Raw genomic sequence first — 16,522 nt, forward strand, 5'->3', positions numbered from 1 at the left:
ATAACAAAAAGATAGCTGGAAAATCCCCGGAGATTAAACAACACATTCTTAATAACACATGAGTCAAAGAAGTCTCAAGAGAAATGTTTAAATATTTTCACTAAATGAAAATGAAAATACAACTTATCAAAATCTATGGGATGCACTACTATGTATAAAATAGATAACCAATAAGAGCCTACTGTATAGCACAGGGAATTCTACTCAATACTCTGTAATGACCTCTATGGGAAAAGAATCTAAAAAAGAGTGAATATTTGTATAAGTATAAATGATTCACTTTGCTGTACAACAGAAACCAACACAACTTTGTAAATCAACTATACGCCAATAAAAATTAATTTTAAAAAATGTATGGGATGCAGCAAAGGCAGTGCTTAAAAGGAAACTTACAGCACTGAATGCATATATTAGAAAGGAAGGTCTAAATAAATCATCCACCTTAGGAAAGTTGGACAAGAGAAAATTAAATCCAAACAAGCAGGAAAAAAAGAAATAATAATTATTAGAGCAGAAATCAATGAAACTGGAGGTAGGAAATCAATAGAGAGAGATCAACCAAACCAAAAGCTGGCTCTTAGAAAATATCAACAAATTTGATAAACCTCTAGCCAGGCTAAGAAAAAAAGAGAGACACAAACTATTTTACAGAAATGAAAGAGGAAGCATCACTACAGATTGTGGACATTAAAAGGATAATAAAGAAATAATATGAACAAATCTGTGCCTGCAAATTTGATAACCTAGGTGAAATGGATCAATTCCTTGAAAGACACAATCTGCTAAAACTCACACAAGAAACAGATAAATCTCAATAGGCCTCTTTCTATTGTATTATAAAATCAACAACTACTAATCTTCCAAAACAGAAAGCACCAGACACAGATGGGTTCACAGGTGAATTTCAGCAAACATTTAAGGAAGAAGTTACACTAATTCTCTACAATCTTTTTCAGAGGATGGAATCAGAGAGAATATTTCCTAACTCATACAATGAGACCAGCATTACCTTAAAGCCAAAAAAAAAAAAAGTACAAAAAAACGACAGACCAATATTTGTCATGAACATAGATGCAGAAATCCCCAACAAAATATTAGCAAATCAGTCCAGCAGTGTATTAAAATAATCATACAGCACAACCAAGTGAGATTTATCCCAGGTATGCAAGACTGTTTCAATATTCAAAAATCAATGTAATCACAGGCTAAAGAATTAAAATCACATAATGATATCAATGGATAGAGCAGAAAATGCATTTGACAAAATCCAACACCATTCATGATAAAAACTCTCAGGGAACTGAGATTAGAGGGGAATTTCCTCAATTTGATAAAAAATATCTACAAAAACCTACAGCTAATATCATACCTAATGGGAAGAAGTTTGAAGTTTCCCCATTAAGATCAAGAACAAGGCAAAGATGTCTGCCCCTCTCACCTTTGCTTTTCAACATCATATTGGAAGTCCTAGCAAACACAGAAAGAAAAGAAAATATACACAGATTGAGAAGGAAGAAGTAAACTTGTGTTTATCTGTAGATGACATAATTGTATAAAAAATCTGGAAGAATTGACAAAAACAAACAAGCAAATGAACAAAATAAAAAACCCTCCTGGAACTAATAAAAGTTTATAGCAAAATGCAGGATACAAGGTTAATACACAAAAGTCTATTGCCTTCCTATATACCAGCAATGAACAAGTAAAATTTGCAATTAAAGACATATAACCATTTACATTAGCTCACAATGAAATAGGCAAATCTAATAAGGTATGTACAAGATTTGAGGAAAACTATAAAACAGATGAAAGATATCAAAGAACTAAATAAATGGAGAGATATTCCATGTTCAGGATAGGGAGACTCAATACTGTTAAGATATTAGTTGATATAGATTTATAGGTTCAACTTGATTCACAGATTCATGAATTTAATTCATAAATTCAACACAATCCAAATCAAAATCCCAAAAACTTATTTTGTGGATATTGACAAACTAATTCTCAAATTTATATGAAGAGGAAAAAGGCTCAGAATAGCCAACACAATATTGAAGGAGAACAAAGTTGGAAGACTGATACTATGCAACTTCAAGACTTATGATAAAGCTACAGTAATTAAAACAGTGTGGTGTTGGTGGAGGAATAGACAAATCAATGGAATAGAATAGAGAGCCCAGATATAAACCCATATATGTATATGTATGTATGTATGTGTGTGTATAGTTAACTGATCTTTGACAAAAAAAGCAGAGGCAATATAATGGAGCAAAGATAATCTTTTCATCAAATGGTGCTAGAACAACTAGACATTCACATGCCACCCCCCAAAAAAAAACCAAATCCAGACACAGACCTTATACCTTTCACAAAAATTACCTCCAAATGGATTTGAGAACTAAATGTAAAACACAAAAGTCAAACTCCTAGAGGATAATATAGGAGGAAACCTAGATGACCTTGGGTATGGTGATGATGCAACACCAAAAGCACAATCCATAAGTGAAAGAATTGATAAGCTGGCCTTCATTAAAATTAAAAATGTTTGCTCTGTGAAAACAAATGACTCTTAAAACTCAATAATAAGAAAACTAAAAACCTGAGACTTCCTGGGGCACAGTGGTTAAGAATCCGCCTGCCAATGCAGGGGACATGGGTTCAATCCCTGGTCCAGGAAGATCCCACATGCTGCAGAGCAACTAAGCCCGTGTGCCACAACTGCTGAGCCTGTGCTCTAGAGCCCACGAGCTGCAACTACTGAGCCCCCGTGCCACAGCTACAGAAGCCTGTGTGCCTAGAGCCTGTGCTCCACAACAAGAGGAGCCACCACAATAAGAAGCCCACACACCACAATGAAGAGTAGCACCCACTTGCAGCAACTAGAGAAAGCCTGCATGCAGCAACGAAGACCCAATGCAGCCAAAAGAAAATAAATAAAAATAAATAATTTTAAAAAAAAAGAAGTGCTCGCTTCGGCAGCACATATACTAAAATTGGAATGATACAGAGAAGATTAGCATGGCCCGTGCGCAAGGATGACACGCAAATTCGTGAAGCATTCCATATTTAAAAAAAAACAAAAAAGAAAACAAACAACCCAATTAAAAGATGGGTCAAACACCTGAACAGACACCTTACCCAAGAAGACATACAGATGGTAAATAAGCACACAGAAATATGTTCCACATCACATGGCATGAGGGAAACGCAAATTAAAGCAATGAGATACCATTAGACACCTATTAGAATGGCCAAAATCCAAAACACAGCACCAAATGCTGGCAAAGATGTAGAGCAAGAGGAACACTCTTTCATTGCTGGTAATAATACAAAAGGGTGCAGCCAGTTTGGAAGACAGTTTGGCAGTTTCTTACTAAGCTAAGCATACTCTTACCATATGACCCAGAAATTGCACTCCTGGTATCTACCCAAATGAGTTGAAAACTTATTTCCACACAAAAGCCTGCACATGAACGGCTATAACACCTTTATTCATAATTGCTAAACTTGGAAGCAACCGAGATGTCTTCAGTAGGTGAATGGATAAATAAACTGTGGTATATTCAGACAATGGAATAGTATTTAGTGCTAAAATTAAATGAGCTATTAAGCCATGAAAAGACATGGAGGAAACTTAAATGCATGTTAGACAAAGTGAAAGAAACCAATCTGAAAAGGTTATATACTGTATGGTTTCAACTTTATATGACATTCTGGAAAAGGTAATATGCAGGCAATAAAAAGATGAGTGGTTGCCAGGGATTAAAGGGGAGGGAGGTATGAAAAGGTGAACCACAGAGGATTTTTAGGGCAGTGAAACTACAGATCTTCCTAGACTTAACAACAGGGTTACATCCTGATAAGATATTTTCAGTTCATTGTGGGTTTAAGTCGAAAATGCATTTAATGAACCTAACCTATCTAACACCATAGCTTAGCCTAGCCGAACTTAAATGTGCTCAGGACACACATTAGTCTGCAGTTGGGCAAAATCATCCAACACAAAGCCTATTGTATAATAAAGTGTTGAGGGCTTCCCTGATGGCGCAGTGGTTGAGAGTCCTCCTGCCGATGCAGGGGACACGGGTTCGTGCCCCGGTCTGGGAAGATCCCACATGCCACGGAGCGGCTGGGCCCGTGAGCCATGGCCTCTGAGCCTGCGTATCCAGAGCCTGTGCTCCACAACGGGAGAGGCCAAACAGTGAGAGGCCCCCGTACTGCAAAAAATAAAGTGTTGACTCTTTCATATAATTTATTGAATACTGTACTGGAAGTGAAAAAAAGTGAATGATTGTATGGGTACAGGTGGTTATAAGTGTATCAGTTGTTTACCCTAGTAATCATGTACTGACTGGAGCTGTGGCTCACTCCTGCTGCCCGGCAACACCAGAGAGTACTGGCCAACGTACCACTAGCCCAGGAAAAGATCAAAATTCAAAGCTCGGTTCCTACTGAATGCTTGTTTGCTTTTGCACCATTATAAAGTCAAAAAATCATTAAGTTGAACCATCATAAGCCAGGGACGTCAGTGTTCTGTATGATACTGTAATAGTGGTACATGTCATTATACCTGTATACATTATACATTTGTCCACATCCATAGAAAGAGCAACAGTAACAATGAACTCTAATGTAAACGATGGACTTTGGGTGATAATGATGTGTCAAGGCAGGTAGGTGATCAACTGTAACAAATATGCCACTCTGGTTGGGAATGTTGATAATGGGAGTGGCTATGCGTGAGTAGGAGCATGGAATATACGAGAAATCTCTGCACTTTACACTAAATTTTCCTGTGAACCTAAAACTGCTCTTAAAAACGTATATTTTTTTAAAAAGGGAAAATCTCACATTAATAAGCTAACTTTACATCTTAAGGAAGTCAGAAAGAAAGACAAGCTAAACCCAAATATAGCAGAAGGAACTAATAAAGATTAAAGCAGAGACAAATAAAATAGAAATTTTTTTAAAATAGAATTGATGATACCAAAAATGGTTCTTTGAGACTATTAACCAATTTGGCAAACTGTTAGCTAGATTGAGAAAGAGAGAAAAGATGAAAATAACTAATATCAGAAATGAAAGTGGGGATATTACTACTGACCTTACAGAATTAGGAAGGATTGTAAGATAATATTATGAACAATTATACACCAACAAATTAGATAACCTGGAAGAAATAGACAAATTCCTAGAAAATGCACAACTTACCAAACCACCTCAATAAGATATAGAAAATTTGAACATACCTTTATTGAGTAAAGAGGTTGAATTAGTAATAAAAAGCCTTCCAGGAAAGAAAATCCAAGACCATGTGGCTTTGCTGGTGAATTCTACCAAACGTTTAAAGAAGTAACACTAGTCCTTAACAAACTCTTCCAAAAAAAGAAGAGGAGGAAACAATTTCTAATGTATTCTATTAGAGATCATATTACCCTAATACCAAAGCCAGACAAAGGTACCTAAAGTACAAAAAAAATTGCAGACCAGTTGCAAAATCCTCAATAAAATACTAGTACATGGAATTGAACCACATATCAAAAGGATTATACACCATGACCAAGTAGGATTTATTCCAGGATGCAAGGACGGTTCAACATAAGAAAATCAATATAATACACCACAGTAATAGAACAAAGGAAAAAACTCACATGATCATCTTGATGCTGAAAAAGCTTTTGAAAATATCTAACATCCTTGCAGGATAATAACACTCAGAAAACTAGGAATAGAAGGGAACTTCCTCATTATGATTCATGTAAAACCTCAAAGCTAACTTCATATTCAATGGTAAAATTTTCTCCCCTAATAGCAGGAACAAGACAAGGAAGTCCACTTTCTCATCACTGCTATTCAACATTGTACTGGATGCTCTTGCCAGAGCAATTTGGCAAGAAAAAGGAAAGGCATCCAAACTGGAAAGGAAGAATCAATCTACCTCTCTTTACAGATGATATGCTCCTATAAATGGAATATCCCAAAGAATACACAAATAGAAAAAACCTACTACTAGAATAAATGAATTCAGCCAAGTTGCAGTTTACAAAACAAACACACAAACTCAGTTGTGTGTTGACAATATACTAGCAAGGAACAATCAGTAAAGCAATTAAGAAAATAATGCCATTTACAATAGCATCCAAAGAATAAAATACCAGGAATAAATTTATCCAAGGAAATGAGATACTTGTACACTGAAAACTATGCAACGTCACTGAAGTAAATTGATATTTATTTAAAAAATTGAAATACATCTCAAGTTCATGAATTATAATATACAATATTGTTAAGATGGCAATACTATCAAAAGCAATCTAGAGATTCAATATAATCCCTATAAAAATTCCAATGACCTTTTTTGCAAAAATGGAAAAAACCAATTCAAATTCACATGAAATTACAACTCAACAACAAAAGGCAAACAACCAATTTATAAATGGGCAAAGGACTTGAATAGATATTTCCTCAAAGAAGATACACAAATAGCCAACAAGCACATTAAATATGTTCACCATCATTAGCCATTAGGGAAATGTAAATCAAAATCACAATGAGATACCACTTCATACCCACTAGAATGACTATAATTAAAATTAAAAGAGAACAAGTGCTAGGATGTGTGTGGATTGAAACCCTTGTAAATCACTGATGAAATGTGAAATGTAAAATGGTGTAGCTGCCATGGAAAACAGTTTGTTGGTTCCTCAAAGCATTAAACATAGAAATACCGTATGACCCAGCAATTGAACTCTTAAGTATATTCCCCAAATAATTTAAAACAGCTATGCAAACAAATGTAAATGCATGTTCATAGCAGTATTATTCATTACAGCCAAAAGGTGGAAACAACCCAAATGTCCATCACTGGAAAAATGGATAAACAAGTTGCGATACATGCATACAATGCAATATTACTCAGACACAAGAAAAGAATGAAGTACTAACACATGCAACAACGTGGATGAACCTCAAAAGCATTATTCTAAGTGAAAGAAGACAAACACAAAGCTACATATTTTATGATTCCATTTATATGAAGTATCCAGGATAGGTAAATCCATAGAGCAGATTGGTAGTTGTGAGATGGTGGAAAAAGAGACCCTTATCTACCATTTGTTTTTCTTTTTTTTCTTGTATCTTTTGAAACTCTGTATTGAATCCTTCTTGACAATTTTTTTTTTTTACTTTTTAAAAATTGAATCATTACTGAACAAAATATATAATGAAAAGGAACTATACTGGAAAACCCACTGTGATTGGGACAGAAGCTGAATATTAGGGGATTTTAGGAATAAAATGAGACAGAAGGGGAAAAGTAAGGGATATGAATAATTTTAGAAAAACTTAGAAGGGACAGGAAAGCCACTCTTCAGGTTGTCAGTAGCAGGCTGGACTGTTTTCGTTGATGAGAATCTGAGGTACCCTGCAGAAGTCAGGACAGCCTCTAACATGGACTCTGTTTTCCCCACCACTTAGCTACATAGCTTGAACATTTTCCCATATCAGTACATACAGAGCTACCTCTCTCTTTAATGAATGCAAAGTATTCTATTGTACAGATGTTTCATATGAAAATGTTTCCTAATCAGGCACATGTGAAAGAGAAAACCCTCTGGACTCCCCTCTCTCTTTTTTTTTTAAATATTTATTTATATATTTGGTTGCACCAGGTCTTAGTTGCAGCAGGCGTGCTCCTTAGTTGCGGCTTGTGGGCTCCTTAGTTGTGGCATGTGAACTCTTAGTTGCAGCATGCATGTGGGATCTAGTTCCCTGACCAGGGATTGAACTCGGGTCCCCTGCATTGGGAACACAGAGTCTTAACCACTGTGCCACCAGGGAAGTCCTGTGGACTCCCCTTTCTTTTTAACACACCCCCAAATCTTTATTTTATGAAGGACTTGCCCTGTGTCATCAGTTCCACAAGAAATAAAATGTGGACTGCTCTGGGCCAGCAACCTCAGCAATGTTCTTTTTTTTTCTCTTTCATAAAAGAAGAGGAAACCAAATCTCTAAATGAGATCTCCAAGTAAAAACAAACAATATTGAGCAAAGTGCCAGATATTCTGAGCTCATAAAATGTAAAGCACAGATTACACATTATGAAATAGCCTTGAGAGCTATCTTAACTTTTTAATTGTCTGATAAAAAACATGACTGAATATACCATTTCCACTGAGAAGTCAGAGGCTGGGAATGAAAATCCCCACTGACTGCACTCAGGACTTCAGCAGGAAGTCTGCCCATGAGCCTTTGGGAGGGTCACCTGAAGATCTTTCCACTGGGCCCGCAGGCACCCCCCAGTGCCCTGAGTGCTAAACCCACACTTCCCCCCACCCCCAAGTCTGAAGGTGACTCTTTGTGTGTGTTTCTGAGTGCAATGGCCAGAGTGTTCTCAGAAAAATCAGACCAGGGTCTGTTGGCAAGAGAGAAACCACAAACTTGGGTGGTAGTGCCACTTTGTGGCAAACAAAGAGGTTTCCAAAGGTCAACCTGATGAGTTGTAAGAACCAGCGAAGGCATGAAAGCTTAAAAATTCCACCACAAGAGGGAATAAGGAGTGTGGAGCAGATGTACCCATACAAGGTCAGAGAAAATCTAGATATAACAGGACCAATGAACCCACCTGAAGGCAACTGGTAAAGATTTGAGGGGTTCCACTACTTCAGTGCAAAAGCCACAATGCAAACCTCCAAGGAACGTGAGAAATATCATCACCAAAAGAAAACAATCCTCCAAAAACTGAATTCAATGACATGGAATTTTGAGATCTAGCTGATAAAGAGTTTGAAATAGCAGTTTTGAGGAAACTCAAGTGAACTACAAAAAAATGCAGAAAGACAATGAAATGAGGAAAACACATGAAAAATGAGAAATTTAACAAAGAGATAGAAATCATAAAAAAGGACCAAACAAATTCTGGAGCTGAAGAATTCAATGAATAAAATGAGAAATGCAATATAAAATATCTACAGCAAAGTAGACCAAATGGAAGGTAGAATAAGTGAGCTAGAGGATAGGAATTTTGAAATAATGCAGTTAGGGGAGAACAAAGAAAAAAGAATGAAGAAGAATGAAGAAAGCCTACATGATCCATGGGAATCCATCAAATGTACAAATATTAAAATAATTAGTATTTCAGAAGGAGAAGAGAGGGAGAAAGTGGTAAAAAGTTTAATAGCTGAAAAATTCTCAAACTTTGGAAAGACTTGGGCATCCAATTCATGAAGCTAATAGATCACCCTATTTTTTCAATGAAAAAAAAAAGTACTTCTGTAAGATACACTATAATGAAAATGTCAAATATCAGAGAGAATCTTAAAAGCAGCCAGAAGGAAAAAAAGATTATAACTTACAAGGAACCCCCCATTAGGCTATCAGTGTATTTCTCAAAAGAAACCCTACAGACCAGGAGAGAGTGAAAATGGCATATTCAAAATGTTGGAAGAAAAAATTTCCAACCAAGATAATTTATCCAAAGTTACACTTCAGACATGAAGGAAAAAATAAAGGCTTTTCTAGATAAACAAAAACTGAGGGAGTTATCACCACTAGACCTGCCTTGCAAGAAATGCCGAAAGGAATTATTCAAACTGAAATGAAAAGATGCTAATTAGTGACATGAAAACATATGAAAGTATACAGAACACTGGTGGATATACAGTCATATTTAGAAAACTCTAATTCTGTAATAAGGTGGTATGTTAACCAGTTACCTATAGTACAAAGATTATACGAAAAGATTATTTTAAAATATATAGTTATATATTTTTGTAGCTGTATCTACTATAATTTGTTAATGAACATAAAATATACAAAGAGGTAAATTGTGATGTCAAAAATGTAAAGGGAGGGAGTAAAATTTTGGAACTCCTGTGTGTGATTGAAGTTAAGTTGCTATCAGCTTAAAATGAACTGCTTTATTTATGTTTTACGTAAGCCTCATGGTAACCACAAAGCAAAAACCTATAGGAGATTCACAAAAGATAAAGAAAGGGGAAACAGAGCATATCACCATGGAATGACCAGTTGACAAAAGTAGGCAGAAACAAGAAAAAAAATACATTGGAACTACAAAACTGTGAGAAGTTATTAAGATGGCATTAGTAAGTCCTTACACATCAATAATTACTCTAAGTGTAAGTGGATTGAATTCACCCATCAGAAAGGTACAGAGTGGCTGGATGGATTTTAAAAAATATATGACCCAACCATAAGCTGCCTATAAGAGACTCACTTCAGGGTTAAGGACACACATAGGATCAAAATGAAGAGACAGTAAAAAGTATTCCATGCAAGTGGAAACCAAAAGAAAGCAGGGGTAGCTATCTACCTCTCTATCACACAAAATAGACTTTAAGCCAAAAGAGGTAATAAGAGATAAAGAAGGTGATCATATATGATAAAAGGGTCAATTCATCAAGAAGATCATAAATATATATGCACCCAACATTGGAGCATCTAAATATATTAATCAAATACTGACAGATCAGACAGGAAAAACAGACAATACAATAATAGCAGCAGACTTCAATACCCCACTCTCAGCAATGGAAAGATAATCCAGACAGAAAGAAAACATTGGACTGGACTCATATATTAGATGAAATGGACCTACAAAACATTTATAGAACATTCCATCCAACAGTAGCAGAATACATATTCTACTAAAGAGCACAAGAAATATTCTCCAGGATAGATCATATGACAGGTTACAAAACAAATACTAGCAACCTTAAGAAGATTAAAATTATACCATCTTTTCAAACCACAATGGATGAAACTAGAAATAAAAAACAAGAGGACAACTGGAATGTTTGTAAGCATGTGGAAACAACACATTCCTGAACAAGAAATGGGTCATAAAGAAAAAAAAAATCTCAAAACAAATGAAAATGACAACACAACACATCAAAATCTATGGGATGTTACAAAAGCAGTTCTGAGAGAATTTTATAGTAATAAATGCATATACTAAGAAGATAGGAAGCTCTCAAATAAACAGCCTAACTTCACACTTCAAGGAACTAGAAAAAGAACAAGGAAGCCCAAAGTTAGCAGAAGGAAGGAAATAAAGATCAGAATGGAAAATAATGAAATAGAGAACAGAAAAGATTAACAAAACTAAGAACTCAGTTTTTGATAAGAAAAATGAAACTGACAAACTTTTAACTAGACTAAGAGACTATCGTGAATACTTACATGCCAACAAATTGGATACCTAGAAGAAACAGATAAATTTCTAGATACATACAGCCAAGACAATCAGGAAATAGAAAATCTGAACAGACCAATAATGCAAGTAAGGCAATTGAATCAGTAATCAAGAGCCGTCCAACACAGACAAATATAGGACCAAATAGCTCTACTGGTGAATTCTACCAAACATATAAAGGAGAATTAATGCCAGTCCTACTCAAACTTTCAAAAAATAAAATCAAAGAAGAATCACTTCCAAACTCATTTTATGAAGCTACCATTACCCTGATACCAAAGCCAGATAAGGACACTACAAGAAAAAACTACAAACCAATATCCCTTATAAATATACATGCAAAAATTCTCAACAAAATATTAAGAAATCTAATTCAACAACACATTAAAAGGGTGATACACCATGACCAAGTGGGATTTATCCCTGGGATGCAAGGATGGTTCAAAATATGTAAATCAATAAATGTGATACACCACATTAATAAAATGAAAGATAAAAATCATGATCATCTCAATTGATGCAGAAAAAGCATTCAACAAAATACATTTTTTTCAAGATAAAATCTCCACAAATTATTTATAGAGGGTATGTACCTCAACATAATAAAGGCCATATATGACAAGCCAACAGCCAACATCATGATCAGTGGTGGAAGATTGAAAGTTTTTCCTGTGAGATCAGGGACAAGACAAGGATGCTCACACTCACCACTTTTATTCAACACAGTACTAGAAGTCCCAGCTAAAGCAATTATGCAAGAAATAAAAAGGCATTCATTGAAAAAGGAAGTGCCGAGATTGGTTCAAGATGGCGGATTAGGACGTGCTCTCATTCCCTCCTGTGAGAGCACCGGAATCACAACTAACTGCTGAACAATCATCAACAGGAAGACACTGTAACTCACTAAAAAAGATACGCCACATCCAAAGACAAAGGAGAAGCCACAATGAGACGGTAGGAGGGGCACAATCACAATCAAATCAAATCCCATAACTGCTGGGTGGGTGACTCACAAACTGGAGAAAATTTATACCACAGAAGTCCACCCACTGGAGTGAAGGTTCTGAGCCCCACATCAGGCTTCCCAACCTGGGGATCCAGCAACGGGAGGAGGAATTCCTAGAGAATCAGACTTTGAAGGCTAGTGAGATTTGATTGCAGGACTTTGACAGGACTGGGGGAAACAGAGATTCCACTCTTGAGGGGCACACACAAAGTAGTGTGTCCATCGGGACCCAGGGGAAGGAGCAGTGACCCCATAGGAGACTGAGCCAGACCTGCCTGCTACTGCTGGAGGGTCTCCTGCAGAGGCGGGAAGTGGCTGTGTCCCACAGTGAGGACAAGGACACTGGCAGCAAAAGTTCTGGGAAGTACTCCTTGGTGTGAGCCCTCCCAGTGTCTGCCATTAGCTCCACCAAACAGGCTGGGTAGGCTCCAGTGTTGGGTCACTTCAGGCCAAACAACAAACAGGGAGGGAACTCAGCCCTGCCCATCAGCAGACAAGCGGATTAAAGTTTTACTGAGCTCTGCCCACAAGAACAACAGCCAGCTCTACCCACCACCAGTCACTGCCATCAGGAAACTTGCACAAACCTCTTAGATAGCCTCATCCACCAGAGGGCAGACAGGAGAAGCAAGAAGAACTACAATCCTGCAGGCTGTGAAACGAAAACCACATTCACAGAAAGACAGACAAAATGAAAAGGCAGAGGGCTATGTACCAGATGAAGGAACAAGATAAAACCCCAGAAAAACAACTAAATGAAGTGGAGATAGGCAACCTTCCAGAAAAAGAATTCAGCATAATGACAGTGAAGATGATTCAGGACCTTGGAAAAAGAATGGAGGCAAAGAGCGAGAAGAAGCAAGAGATGTTTAACAAAAACCTAGAAGAATTAAAGAACAGACAAACATAGATGAACAATACAATAAATAAAATGAAAACTACACTAGAAGGAATCAATAGCAGAATAACTGAGGCAGAAGAACGGATAAGTGACCTGGAAGACAGAATGGTGGAATTCACTGCTGTGGAACAGAATAAAGAAAAGACAATGAAAAGAAATGAAGACAGCCTAAGAGACCTCTGAGACAATATTAAACGCAACAACAGTTGCATTATAGGGGTCCCAGAAGGAGAAGAGAGAGAGAAAAGACCCGAGAAAATATTTGAAGAGATTATAGTCAAAAACTTGCCTAACATGGGAAAGGAAATAGCCACCGAAGTCCAGGAAGCACAGAGAGTCCCATACAGGATAAACCCAAGCAGAAACACGTGGAGGCACACAGTAATCAAATTGGCAAAAATTAAAGACAAAGAAAAATTATTGAAAGCAGCAGGGAAAAACAACAAATAACATACAAGGGAACTTCCATAAGGTTAACAGCTGATTTCTCAGCAGAAACTCTACAAGCCAGAAGGGAGAGGCATGACATATTTAAAGGGATGAAAGGGAAGAACCTGTTACAACCAAGATTACTCTACCCGGCAAGGATCTCATTCAGACTTGATGGAGAAATCAAAAGCTTTACAGACAAGCAAAAGCTGAGAGAATTCAGCACCACCAAACCAGCTGTACAACAAATGCTAAAGGAACTTCTCTAAGTGGGAAACACAAGAGAAGAAAAGGACCTACAAAAACAAACCCCAGGGCTTCCCTGGTGGTGCAGTGGTTGAGAGTCCACCTGCTGATGCAGGGGACACGGGTTCATGCCCTGGTCCAGGAAGATCCCACATGCGGTGGAGCGGCCGGGCCCATGAGCCATGGCTGCTGAGCCTGCGCGTCTGGAGCCTGTGCTCTGCAACGGGAGAGGCCACAACAGTGAGAGGCCCGCGTACCGCAAAAATACAAAACAAAAAAACCCCAAAACAATTAAGAAAATGGTAATAGGAATACACATATTGATAATTACCTTAAATGTGAATGGATTAAATGCTCCAACCAAAAGACACAGGCTTGCTGAATGGATACAAAAACAAGACCCATATATATGCTGCCTACAAGAGATCAAATTCAGACCTAGGGACACATACAGACTGAAAGTGAGGGAATGGAAAAAGATATTCCATGCAAATGGAAATCAAAAGAAAGCTGGAGTAGCAATACGCATATCAGATAAATGGGACTTTAAAATAAAGGATGCTACAAGAGACAAGGAAGGACATTACATAATGATCAAGGGATCAATCCAAGAAGAAGATATAACAATTATAAATATATATGCACCCAACATAGGAGCACCTCAATACATAAGGCAACTGCTAACAGCTATAAAAGAGGAAATCGACAGTAACACAATAATAGTGGGGGACTTTTAACACCTCACACCAATCGACAGATCATCCAGACAGAAAATAAATAAGGAAACACAAGCTTTAAAGGACACAATAGATCAGATAGATTTAATTGATATTTATAGGACATTCCATCCAAAAACAGCAGATTACACTTTCTTCTCAAGTGCACATGGAACATTCTCCAGGACAGATCACATCTTGGGTCACAAATCAAGCCTCAGTAAATTTAAGAAGATTGAAATCATATCAAGCATCTTTTCTGACCACAACATTATGAGATTAGAAAACAATTACAGGGAAAAAAACATAAAAAACACACACACGTGGAGGCTAAACAATACATTACTAAATAACCAAGAGATCACTGAAGAAATCAAAGAGGAAATCAAAAAATACCTAGACTTTGTTATAAAGCAGAAACTAACACACCATTGTAAAGCAATTATACTCCAATAAAGATGTTAAAAAAATACCTAGAAACAAATGACAATGAAAATACAATGATCGAAAACCTATGGGGTGCAGCAAAAGCAATTCTAAGAGGGAAGCTTATAGCAATACAAGCCTACATCAAGAAACAGGAAAAATCTCAAATAAACAAGCTAACCTTACACCTAAAGAAACTAGAGAAAGAAGAACAAACAAAACCCAAAGTTAGCAGAAGGAAAGAAATCATAAAGATCAGAGCAGAAATAAATGAAATAGAAACTAAGAAAACAATAGCAAAGATCAATAAAACTAAAAGCTGGTTCTCTGAGAAGATAAACAAAATTGATAAAACATTAGCCAGACTCATCAAGAAAAAGAGGGAGAGGACTCAAATCAATAAAATTAGAAATGAAAAAGGAGAAGTTACAACAGACACTGCAGAAATACAAAGCATCCTAAGAGACTACTACAAGCAACTGTATGCCAATAAAATGAACAATCTGGAAGAAATGGACAAATTCTTAGAAAGGTATAGCCTCTTAAGACTGAACCAGGAAGCAATAGAAAATATATACAGACCAATCACAAGTAATGAAATTGAAACTGTGATTAAAAATCTCCCAACAGGTCTTCCCTGGTGGCACTGTGGTTAAGAATCCTCCTGCCAATGCAGGGGACACAGATTCTAGCCCTGGTCCGGGAAGATCCCACATGCTGCGGAACAGCTAAGCCCGTGCACCGCAACTACTGAGCCTGCGCTCTAGAGCCTGTGAGCCACAAATGCTGAAGCCTGCGAGCCACAACTACTGAAGCCCACGTGCCTAGAGCCCATGATCCACAACAAGATAAGCCACTGCAGTGAGAAGCACGTGCACTGCAACGAAGAGTAGCCCCAGCTCGCCGCAACTAGAGAAAGCCCACACACAACAACAAAGACCCAATACAGCCAAAAATAATAAATAAATAAAATACATAAATTAAAAAAAATCTTCCAACAAACAAAAGTCCAGGACCAGATGGCTTCACAGGTGAATTCTATCAAACATTTAGAGAAGAGCTAACACACATCCTTCTCAAACTCTTCCAAAAATTTGCAGAGGAAGGAACACTCCCAAACTCATTCCATGAGGCCACCATCACCGATACTAAAGCCAGACAAAGATACCACACAAAAAAGAAAATTACAGACCAATACCACCGATGAATATAGATGCAAATATCCTGAACAAAATACTAGCAAACAGAATCCAAAAACACATTAAAAGGATCATACACCTTGATCAAGTGGGATTTATTCCAAGGATGCAAGGATTCTTCAATATACACAAATCAATCAATGTGATACACCATATTAACAAATTGAAGAATAAAAACCATATGATCATCTCAATAGATGCAGAAAAAGCTTCTGACAAAATTCAACATCGACTTATGATAAAAACTCCCCAGAAAGTGGGCATACAGGGAACCTACCTCAACATAATAAAGGCCATATATGACAAACCCACAGCAAACATCATTCTCAATGGTGAAAAACTGAAAGCATTTTCTCTAAGATCAGGAACAAGACGAGGATGTCCACT

General features: G+C 37.0%; 1 protein-coding gene and 1 non-coding gene across 2 annotated transcripts in view; one reads left to right on the forward strand and one right to left on the reverse strand.

Annotated features, from left to right (window-relative positions):
• Positions 1 to 16,522, reverse strand: part of EIF5B (eukaryotic translation initiation factor 5B) — a 136,656-nt gene that overhangs the window by 85,725 nt on the left and 34,409 nt on the right. The window lies entirely within an intron of this gene.
• On the forward strand, positions 2,964 to 3,070 carry LOC114901166. The gene has a single exon (XR_003795048.1). It is a non-coding gene; the product is annotated as a U6 spliceosomal RNA (small nuclear RNA).

The sequence above is a fragment of the Monodon monoceros genome, unplaced genomic scaffold (assembly GCF_005190385.1).
Source record: "Monodon monoceros isolate NGI ecotype Baffin Bay Population unplaced genomic scaffold, NGI_Narwhal_1 Super_Scaffold_19, whole genome shotgun sequence".
NCBI classification, from domain to species: Eukaryota; Metazoa; Chordata; class Mammalia; order Artiodactyla; family Monodontidae; genus Monodon; species Monodon monoceros.